General features: G+C 45.8%; 1 pseudogene; it reads right to left on the bottom strand.

The window, feature by feature from the left end:
* Nucleotides 1–1,025: 1,025 nt before the first annotated feature.
* LOC115930182 (60 kDa heat shock protein, mitochondrial-like) lies at nt 1,026–5,323 on the bottom strand (annotated as a pseudogene).
* Nucleotides 5,324–10,603: the final 5,280 nt, after the last annotated feature.

Below are 10,603 nucleotides of genomic sequence, written 5' to 3'. Positions count from 1 at the left end.
AGTAACTGGAATTACGGGTGCCCACCACCACACCTGGCTAATTCTTATTATTTTAGTAGAGACAGGGTTTCACCATGTTGGCCAGGCTGGTCTTGAACTCCTGACTTTGTGATCCGCCCACCTCTGCCCCGCAAAGTGCTGGGATTAGAGGCGTGTGCCACCGCACTCAGCCTATTTTATAAAGACAGGGTCTCACTCTGTTGCCCGGGCTGGAGTGTAGTGGCATGATCATAGTTCACCATAGCCTCAATTTCCGGGGCTCAAGCGTTACTCCTACCTCAGCCTTCCAGGTAGCTGGGACTATAATTGCGTCTTCACTCATTGCTACATAGTAAACAGTCCATTGTATCAATATACCACAACATATTTCTCCTTTCTCCTGTTAATGGACATTTGGATTATTTCCAGTTTGGAGCTGTTATGAATACTGCAGAGATGAACATTTTAGCACCTACTTTCTGGTGAACATATGTATGCATTTCTGTTGAGTGTATACCTAGGAGTGGAATTGTTGGATCATGGGGTAGTCATATGTTCTAATAAATATTGCCAAACAATTTATGAATTTATACCCCATTAACAAATGTGTGAGAGTTCTGAATATTCCACATTCCTCCGGTTGGGCATTCACTTCCTTTTTTCTCCACACCCGCCCCGCCCCCCACCTTTGTTTTAGCCATTCTAGTGGGCAAGAACTGGTATCTCATGTAGTTTTAATTTGAAGTTCTCTGATGACCAATTCAGTTGCGTGCTTTTGACGTGTTCATTATTGACTGGAGTATCTTCATTTGAGAAGTGCAGTATAGACCTTTTCAATAGCCCTTGTTTGCTACTGACTTATCAACCCTTTACTGAAGGCCACGCTGTCATGGTGAGGCTCCAGGTAATTCCAAGGTAAGCCTTACCCTTGGGTCGGGGGAGAACAATCTCTCCAAAACACCTTCGTGCTGTCTGCAGGGGCCTTACCCTGGATGGCACCAACGGGGCAGCAGGGGATGATATTTATTACTCCTAACCCCAAAACTCTATAGAGTCTTTTCCAGGAGGTGGAGAGAACTGCGGGGCTTTTCATCCAAAAAGCGCTCGTGAGTCCGAAAGAACTCTTTGCCTGATCTCACCCTGAGCCTTCTTCCCAGCCCAGCCGGCCAGCTCGCGGCGATAGCCGGGGCACCACCTCCCTGCCCTGCAGGCGGTGAGGGGCTCGGGTATTTCTTAAAGCAGAAATGTTCACACCCTCCTAACGGCGGCGCCAAGGGTGGTGGGCCCCAAAACTGTTTCCCCGTAAAGGGTTCCCTCTCCCCGGTCGCAGGAAGACGCCTGAGGGGGCGCTCGGAGGGATCCCCTGCAGCCGCCAGGGCTGGACCAGGTGGTGCGCAGGTGAGAAGCCGGGAGGGCCTGGACAACCCCGACCGCGAGCCGGACCCCTGCTCTGACCGCAGGTGGGTGCTTGTCTTGCTTACAGGGAGCGCCCGATGAACCGAGTCACGTTTTGCGACCACATTAACGGACCATTCAAAGTCGAATCCTAGGCTTTTCGAGGCAGTTAGTGGGTCCCAGCGGCTGCGGGCGGGGCCGGCGGGAGCGCAGCGGCGCGGTCGCTGTCACTGCCGGGCGCGGCGGCGGCGGCCTGGGGCCAGATTCGTGCAAGATAAAAATTGGAATTAGGAAATTATGGATCATTCATTTATTCAGTGCTGGATTCATTCAGTGATTTATGTCTGAAGTCTGAGAGAATGGGAGTAAGGCCAAATGCCCTTGGTAAAATACTGTTATTAGTTTTGTTCCAGTTTAATACACAGACTAAATTTAGAATTTCCATTTTTTTAATTGTTTGTTTGTTTGTTTGTTTTTTCTGAGACGGAGTCTCGCTCTGTCGCCCAGGCTGGAGTGCAGTGGTGCGATCTCCGCCCACTGCAACCTCTGCCTCCCGCGTTCAAGCAATTCTCTGCCTCGGCCTCCCGAGTGGCTGGGTTTACAGGCGCCCGCCACCACGCCTGGCTAATTTTTGTATTTTTAGTACAGACGGGGTTTCACCATCTTGGCCAGGCTGGTCTTGAACTACTGACCTCATGATCCACCTGCCTTGGCCTCCCAAAGTGTCGGGATTACAGGCATGAGCCACGGGGCCCGGCCCTTCATTGATTTTTTTAAGAAGAGTTAATCTGAGCCGGGCGCAGTGGCTCACCTGTAATCCCAGCACTTTGGGAGGCCAAGATGGGCGGATCACAGGGTCAGGAGTTCGAGACCAGCCTGACCAACATGGTGAAACCCCATCTCTACTAAAAATACAAAAACTTTATCCGGGCGTGGTGGCGTGCACCTGTAATCCCAGCTACTCCGCAAGCTGAGGCGGGAGAATCGCTTGAACCCGGGAGGCAGAGGTTGCGGTGAGCCGAGATCACGCCATTGCACTCCAGCCTGGGCAACAAGAGCAAAACTCCTGAAAACTTCTGACAAGTCCACCGCGCCCAGCCGATGCCATGCTCTTAAAAGGAAAAGGTAATAAGGCTCAAATTGAAAAACATATTTGAGAAGTCATTGAGCAGTTAGATGTCACAACTAGTGAATATGAAAAGCAAAAACTGAATGAACGGCTGGCGAAACTTTCAGATGGAGTAGCTGTGCTGAAGGTTGGTGTGACAAGTGATGTTGAAGTGAATGAAAAGAAAGACAGAGTTACAGATGCCCTTAATGCTACAAGCTTTGCTGTTGAAGAAGGCATTGTTTTGGAAGGGGGTTGTGTCCTGCTTTGGTGCATTCCAGCCTTGGACTCATGGACTCCAGCTAATGAAGATCAAAAAATTGATATAGAAATTATTAAAAGAACACTCAAAATTCCAGCAATGACCATGGCTAAGAATGCAGGTGTTGAAGTATCTTTGATAGCTGAGAAAATTATGCAAATTTCCTCAGAAGTGGTTATGATGCTATGTTGGAGATTTTGTGAATATGGTGGAAAACGGAATTATTGACCCAATAAAGTTTGTGAGAACTGCTTGTTGGATGCTGTTGGTGTGGCTTCTTTGTTAACTACAGCAGAAGTTGTAGTCACAGAAATTCTTACAGAAGAGAAGGACCCTGGAATGGGTGCAGTGGGTGGAATGGGAGGTAGTATGGGAGGTGGCATGTTCTGACTCCTAGGATAGTGCTTTACCTTTATTCATGAACTGTGACAGGAAGCCCAAGGCAGTGTTCCTCACCAATAACTTCAGAGAAGACAGTTGGAGAAAATGAAGAAAAGGCTGGCTGATGTTTAAGAAATCACTATAACCATCAGTTACTGGTTTCAGTTGGCAAAATACACAATGGTTTACTGCTGTCCTTGTCCGTGCCTACAGATAATTTATTTTGTATTTTTTAATAAAAAGACATTTGTACATTCCTGATACTGGGTACAAGAGCCATGTACCAATGTACTGTTTTCAACTGAAATCACTGAAGCATTTTTACTACTATTCTGTTAAAATCAGGGTTTAGTGCTTGCCACCACCAGATGAGAAGTTAAGCAGCCTTTCTGTGGAGAGCAAGAATAATTGTGTACAAAGTAGAGAAATATCCAATTATGTGATGACCTTTGTGTAATAAAAATTTGTTTAAAGTTTAAAAAAAAAAAAAAAAAGGCCAGGCGCCGTGGCTTACACCTGTAATCCTAGCACTTTGGGAGGCTGAGGCGGGCAGATCACCTGAGGTCGGGGGTTCGAGACTAGCCTGACCAACATGGAGAAACCTCGTCTCTATTAAAAAAAAATACAAAATTAGCCAGGCGTAGTGGCATATGCCTGTAATCCCAGCTACTGGGGAGGCTGAGTCAGGAGAATCGCTTGAACCCTGGAGGCGGAGGTTGCAGTGAGCCAAGAATGCACCATTTCACTCCAGCCTGGGCAACAAGAGCGAAACTCCGTCTCAAAAAAAAAAAAAAAAAAAAAAGAAAAGAAAAGAGCATGGCATCATCTTTGGTCACAGTGACCTCTCCAACTTTTCCTAAGTCATGAGGCTGAACGTTTTCAAGATTTAGGGTCAACCTCTCTTCTCCAAACAGTGCACCACCAGTAGCAATAGCCATATCTTTCACCTGGTTCTTCAGCTGGTTCTATTGTCACCAAAAGAGCCTTGACTGCCACAACCTGAAGACCCACATCTAGCCTATTCAAGATGAATGTACTTAGAGCTTCTCCATCAATGTCTTCAGCGATTATGACCAAAGGCTTACGGTGAGCATTGACAATTTCAAGAGCAGGTACAATGGACTAGACACTAGAAATTTTCTTTTCACTCAACAGAACATAAGCATCCCAGAATTCCCATTTCTGACCTTTTGGTGTATTAATAAAGTATGAACAAATATAGCCTCGATCAAACTTCATGCCTTCAATAATTTCTTTTTTTCGTCTTTTTGAGATGGAGTTTTACTTTTGTTGCCCAGGCTGGAGTGCAATGTTGCATCTCGGCTCACTGCAACCTCTGCCTCCTGGGTTCAAGTGATTCTCCTGCCTCAGCCTCCCAAGTAGCTGGGATTACAGGCACGCACCACCACGCCCAGCTAATTTTGTATTTTTAGTAGAGAAAGGGTTTCACCATGTTGGTCAGGCTGGTCTCAAACTCCTGACCTCAGGCGATTCCCCCACCTCGGCCTCCCAAAGTGCTGGGATTACAGGCATGAGGCACCTCGCCCAGCCACTTTCAATAATTTCTAATTCATCATTTAGTGTTTTTCCATCCTTTACTGTGATGACACCCTTTCTTCCAACCTTTTTCATTGCATTGGAGATGATGTTGCCAATTTCTTTGTCTCCGTTTGCAGAAATTGTAGCAACCTGTGCAATTTCTTCAGGGGTGGTCCCAAATTTAGACTGCTTTCTAAGTTCAGCAATTACAGCATCAACAGCCAACATCACACCTTTCCTGATTTCCACTGGATTAGCACCTTTGCTAATCTTCTTGAAGCCCTCCTTGGCAATAGAGCGTGTCAGTACGGTAGCAGAGGTCGTGCCATTTCCAGCCTCTTCATTTGTGTTATTAGCAATATCTTGAACAAGTTTAGCTCTAATTTGTATTTATCCTTTAAGTCAGTTGACTTTGCAACAGTCACACCATCTTTTGTTACATTGGGACTTCCCCAGCTCTGCTCAATAATCACTGTTCTTCCCTTTGGCCCCATTGTAACAGCTACAGCATCGGCTAAAAGGTCTACACCTTGAAGCATTAAGGCTCGGGCATCTGCGCCAAATTTTACATCTTTGGCATAAGCCCGAGTGAGATGAGGGGCCAGTACCCTGGACAGCAGTCTCATCTGGGGAAAGACTGTGGGTAACGGAAGAAGCATTTCTGCGGGGCGGCTGCAGGGCGTGTGCGCGACGAGGCAGGTCGTCGTCGGCAAGTGAGGGTGTTTTACATTTTATATGGCAAGGTAAACCACATTAAATCACAGAATTTTATGACAGCAAGATCACCTAATCCAATCCCTGCTCATTTCGCAGATCGGGAAACTGCTAGTTGGTGACAGAGCCGACTCAAAATATAGGAGTGATGTTTTTACCTCACCTTCAGCTGTCTCTCCCCAGAACCCTTATTTGATAAAATGCTTCTCACAAGCTACTGAATGAGTGAGTGGAATGAGCTTTGTTGGAGATCCCAGAATTGAGTCATTCTAAAACGTCATTAGAATTATATGAAGTTTCACTTTATTCCACAAGGATTTGTTAGAGTGCCCATTGGCCAGGGGGCTAAATCACAGCCTCTTCCCTCAAGGAGCTTAAGTAGATGCAGTGAATGAATAACTAGCCAATTACAACTTACAGGACACAGTGCCTTGAAGAGAAATTGGAGAGGGAGTCAATTCCTAGGATAGCAGAGAGATGGACAACAGACAGAATGTGAGTATTAAAACTGATGTCAGATATCAAATTGGTTTGTCAGGGTTATGTTGATAATCACAGTACCTATCATCTTCCTAAACTTTTCTTGTCTTGATAATGTGTAATATACGTAAGTGGTGGTGGGAGAGACTATTGCAGCCACTAGACTTGGTATATTCCCAAATTATTTTTATTCATAAGTAATTACTATTTGCCATTTGTGGCCTTTTGTGCTTTAATATTATCAAGAACAATAAGAATGATAAAATATTTATGATCAGCATTGTAATTGCAAACAGGCCTCCGTATAAATTATACACAACTTGTTTTGAGCGAATTTCCTTGAAAAGAACCATGGCTATATAGGTGTGAAGAGTAACATAGCGTAATATATGAATATACACAATAATAGCTATTCTTTTTTTTTTTTTTTTTTTTTTTGGAGACAGAGTCTCGCTCCTTTAGCCCAGGCTGGAATGCAGTGGCGTGATCTTGGCTCACTGCAACCTCAGCCTCCCAGGTTCAAGCGATTCTTCTGCCTCAGCCTCCCAAGTGGCTGGGACTACAGGTGCATGCCACCACGTTGGCTAATTTTTTTTTTTTTTTTTTTGTATTTTTAGGAGAGATGGGGCTTCACCATGTTAGCCAGGATGGTCTCAATCTACTGATCTCGTGATCCTCCCACCTCGGCCTCCCAAAGTGCTGAGATTACACGCGTGAGCTACTGCGCCCGGCCAATTTTTGTATTTTTAGTAGAGACGGGGTTTCGCCATGTTGGCCAGGCTGGTCTGGAACTCCTGACCGCAGGTGATCCACCCTCCTTGGCCTCCCAAAGTGCTGAGATTATAGGCGTCAGCCACCACGCCTGGCCAATAATAACTATTCTTATAGAGCAGACTATAGAGTGTAACTGTCATTGTACTTGCATACTCTTTTTTAAATTATTTTTTCTATTCTATTTTATGTTATGTTATGTTATGTTATGTTATGTTATGTTATGTTATGTTATGTTATGTTATTTATTTTGAAACGGAGTTTCTTGTTGCCCAGGCTGGAGTGCAATGGCGCAATCTCAGCTCACTGCAACTTGCACCTCCTGGGTTCAAGCGATTCTCCTGCCCTGGCCTCCCAAGTAGCTTGGATTACAGTCATGCACCACCATGCCCAGGTGATTTTTGTGTCTTTAGTAGAGGCAGGGTTTCACCATGTTGGCCTGACTGGTCTCGAACTCCTAACCTCAGGTGATCTGCCTGCCTTGACCTCCAAAAGTGTTGGAATTACAGGTGTGAGCCACCACGCCCGTCCTATACTTGCATACTCTGAAAAGACTCACAAAAGGTATTAAGCAACATATGAGCCTTTGGAATGGGTTGGAAGGTAGGATAGACAGCATCTAGTGGTTAAATTACATAATGCCTAAAGTGAAGGATTTGCCACATGTGATCACCTCTGGGGAGACTCACTAAGCTTGCTTTCTGGGAACTCTCACTGGCATCTTAAATGCCTTGCATCTCAGACTCTCAGATTTTTTCCTGAACATTTTAATAGACAGAGAAGCAGAGCATACTTAGTGAAGGGAAGCAGTTCCTCTTCCTAAGAAGTCAACACATTTTAAAGATGATAGGTTTATATGACAGTTGTTAAGACTGTTTTGGAAGGACTTTAGAGGAAGCACTGTAAAAGCAAGATATGAGGCGTGGTGGCTCATGACTGTAATCCCAGCTCTTAGGGAAGCAGAGGCAGGAGGATAGCTTGAGCCCAGGAGTTCGAGACCTGCCTGGGCAATATAGCAAGACCTCATTCTCCACAGAAAGGAAAAAATATGATAATGAAGAAAATAAATAAAACAAGATATGAGACACAGAAATTAGTCAGAGAACGATCCCCTTTTTTGGGTGTTTATTCCTGTACCAACCAAGAAGGAAGCTGCTGTGCTCCCCACCCCCAATCCCAGCTCCCCACCCAACTCCCCCTACTGCAGAGCCTGACTGTGCCTCCCATACTTATTTAACAATTAGATCTTACTACTTAAGACCTGAAGTTACTTGTTTTTTTTGTTTGTGTGTTTTGTTCTGAGATGGAGTCTCACTCTGTCGCCCAGGCTGGAGTGCAGTGGTGCAATCTCAGCTCACTGCAACCTCCACCTCCGGGGTTCAAGCGATTCTCTTGCCTCAGCCTCCCGAGTAGCTGGGACTACAAGGGCACGCCACAACACCCAGCTAATTTATTTATTTATTTATTTATTTATTTATTTATTTATTTATTTTTTGAGTTGGAATTTCACTCTTGTCACTTAGGCTGGAGTGCAATGCACAATCTCAGCTCATGGCAACCTCCACTTCCTGAGCTCAAGCAATTCTCCTGCCTCAGCCTCCAGAGTAGCTGGGATTACTGGCGTGTGCCACCACAGCCCTGCTAATTTTTGTATTTTTAGTAGAGACGGGGTTTCGCCATGTTGGCCAGGCTAGTCTCAAACTCCTGACCTCAGGTGATCCACCCTCCTTGTTCTCCCAAATTACTGGGATTACAGGCATGAGCCACCGCGCCCCAGCCAGACATACTATTCTTTTATTCAAGTACTTTTTCTTTTCTTTTTTTTTTTTTTGAAACAGAGTCTTGCTCTGTGGCCAGGCTGCAGTGCAGTGGCACGATCTCTGCTCACTGCAACCTCTGCCTCCCAGGTTCAAGCAATTCTCCTGCCTCAGCCTCCCGAGTAGCTGGGACTACAAGCACCTGCCACCACGCCCCACTAATTTTTGTATTTTTAGTAGAGATGGGATTTCACCATATTGTCCAGGCTAGTCTCGAACTCCTGACCTCAGGTGATTCGCCCGCCTCGGCCTCCCAAAGTGCTGAGATTACAGGCGTGAGCCACCATGCCCGGCTTATTCAAGTATTTTTTTCTCTAACAAAGCAATTTACAGGCTAATTTTCTGGGAAGATATAGTAGTTCTTTATGACTCATTTATTCATTCAAATATTTCTCAAGTAGCTATTATACTACAGGCACTGTTGGTGCCTGGGACTGCCCTGATAGAGAAGGAAATGATAAATTCTAAGAAGAAAAATAAAGCAAGATAAGGGGATAAAAAATGGTGGAATGGTTAGAGGGGGAGGATATTGATTATTCTAAATACAGGCATACCTCAGAGATAGTGCAGGTTTGTTTCCAGACAACTGTGATAAAGTTAGTATTCAATAAAGTGAATCATAGAAATATTTTGGCTTCCCAGTGCATGTAAAAGTTATGTTTACACTATACTGTAGTCTATTAAGGGTACAATAGCATTGTGTCTAAACAAAATGCATATACCTTAATTTAAAAATACTTTCTTGCGGCCGGGCGTGGGGGCTCACGCCTATAATCCTAGCACTTTGGGAGGCCAAGGTGGGCGAATCACTTGAGGTCAGGAGTTCAAAACCAGCCTGGCCGACATGGTGAAACCCCGTCTTGACAAAAAATACAAAAAAATTATCTGGGCGTGGTGGCAGGAGCCTGTAATCCCAGCTACTCAGGAGGCTGAGGCCACAGAATCGCTTGAACCCAGGAGGAGGAGGAGGTTGCAGTGAGCTCACGTCACACCACTACACTCCAGCCTGGGCGACAGAACAAGACTCTATCTCGAAAAAATATAAAAATACAGCCAGGCGCGGTGGCTGACACCTGTAATCCCAGCACTTTGGGAGGCAGAGGCGGGCGGATCACTGAGGTCAGAAGTTCGAGACCAGCCTGACCAACATGGTGAAACCCCGTCTCTACTAAAATACAAAAAAATTAGCCAGGCGTGGTGGCGCATGCCTGTAATCACAGCTACTTGGGAGGCTGAGGCAGGAGAATCGCTTGAACATGGGAGGCGGAGGTTGCAGTGAACCGAGATTGCACCATTGCACTCTAGCCTGGGCAACAAGAGCAAAACTCTGTCTCAAAAAAATAAATAAATAGGCCGGGCAGGGTGGCTCATGCCTGTAATCTCAGCACTTTGGGAGGCCGAGGCAGGCAGATCACGAGGTCAGGATAATGAGACCATCCTGGCTAACACGGTGAAACCCCGTCTCAACTAAAAATACAAAAAATTAGCCGTGTGTGGTGGCGGGCGCCTGTAGTCCCAGCTACTCGGGAGGCTGAGGCAGGAGAATGGCATGAACCCGGGAGGCGGAGCTTGCAGTGAGCCAAGATCACGCCATCGCACTCCAGCCTGGCCTACAGAGCGAGACTCCATCTCAAAAATAAATAAATAAACAAATAAATAAATAAAAGTTAAAAATACTTTCTTGCTAAAAAAAAATGCTAACAATCACCTGAGCCTTGAGCGTGTCACAATCTTTTTGCTGGTGGAGGGTCTTGCCTCAATGTTGATGGCTGCTGACTGATCAGGGTCGTGGTCGCCGAAGGCTGGGGGTGGTGGTAGCAATTTCTTTAAATAAGACAATAATAGCCGGGCGCGGTGGCTCACACCTGTAATCCTAGCCCTTTGGGAGGCCAAGCAGGGTGGATCACGAGGTCAGGAGATCAAGACCATGCTGGCTAACATGGTGAAACCCCGTGTCTACTAAAAATACAAAAAAAAAAAAAAAACTAGCCAGGCATGGTGGCAGGTGCCTGTAGTCCCAGCTATTCGGGAGGCTGAGGCAAGAGAATGGCGTGAACCCGGGAGGCGGAGCTTGCAGTGAGCTGAGATCGCGCCACTGCACTCCAGCCTGGGTGACTGAGCAAGACTCCATCTCAAAATACTAATAATAATAATAAT

The sequence above is a fragment of the Gorilla gorilla genome, chromosome 10 (assembly GCF_029281585.2).
Source record: "Gorilla gorilla gorilla isolate KB3781 chromosome 10, NHGRI_mGorGor1-v2.1_pri, whole genome shotgun sequence".
NCBI classification, from domain to species: Eukaryota; Metazoa; Chordata; class Mammalia; order Primates; family Hominidae; genus Gorilla; species Gorilla gorilla.
This window is presented reverse-complemented; position numbering and strand designations above follow the sequence as displayed.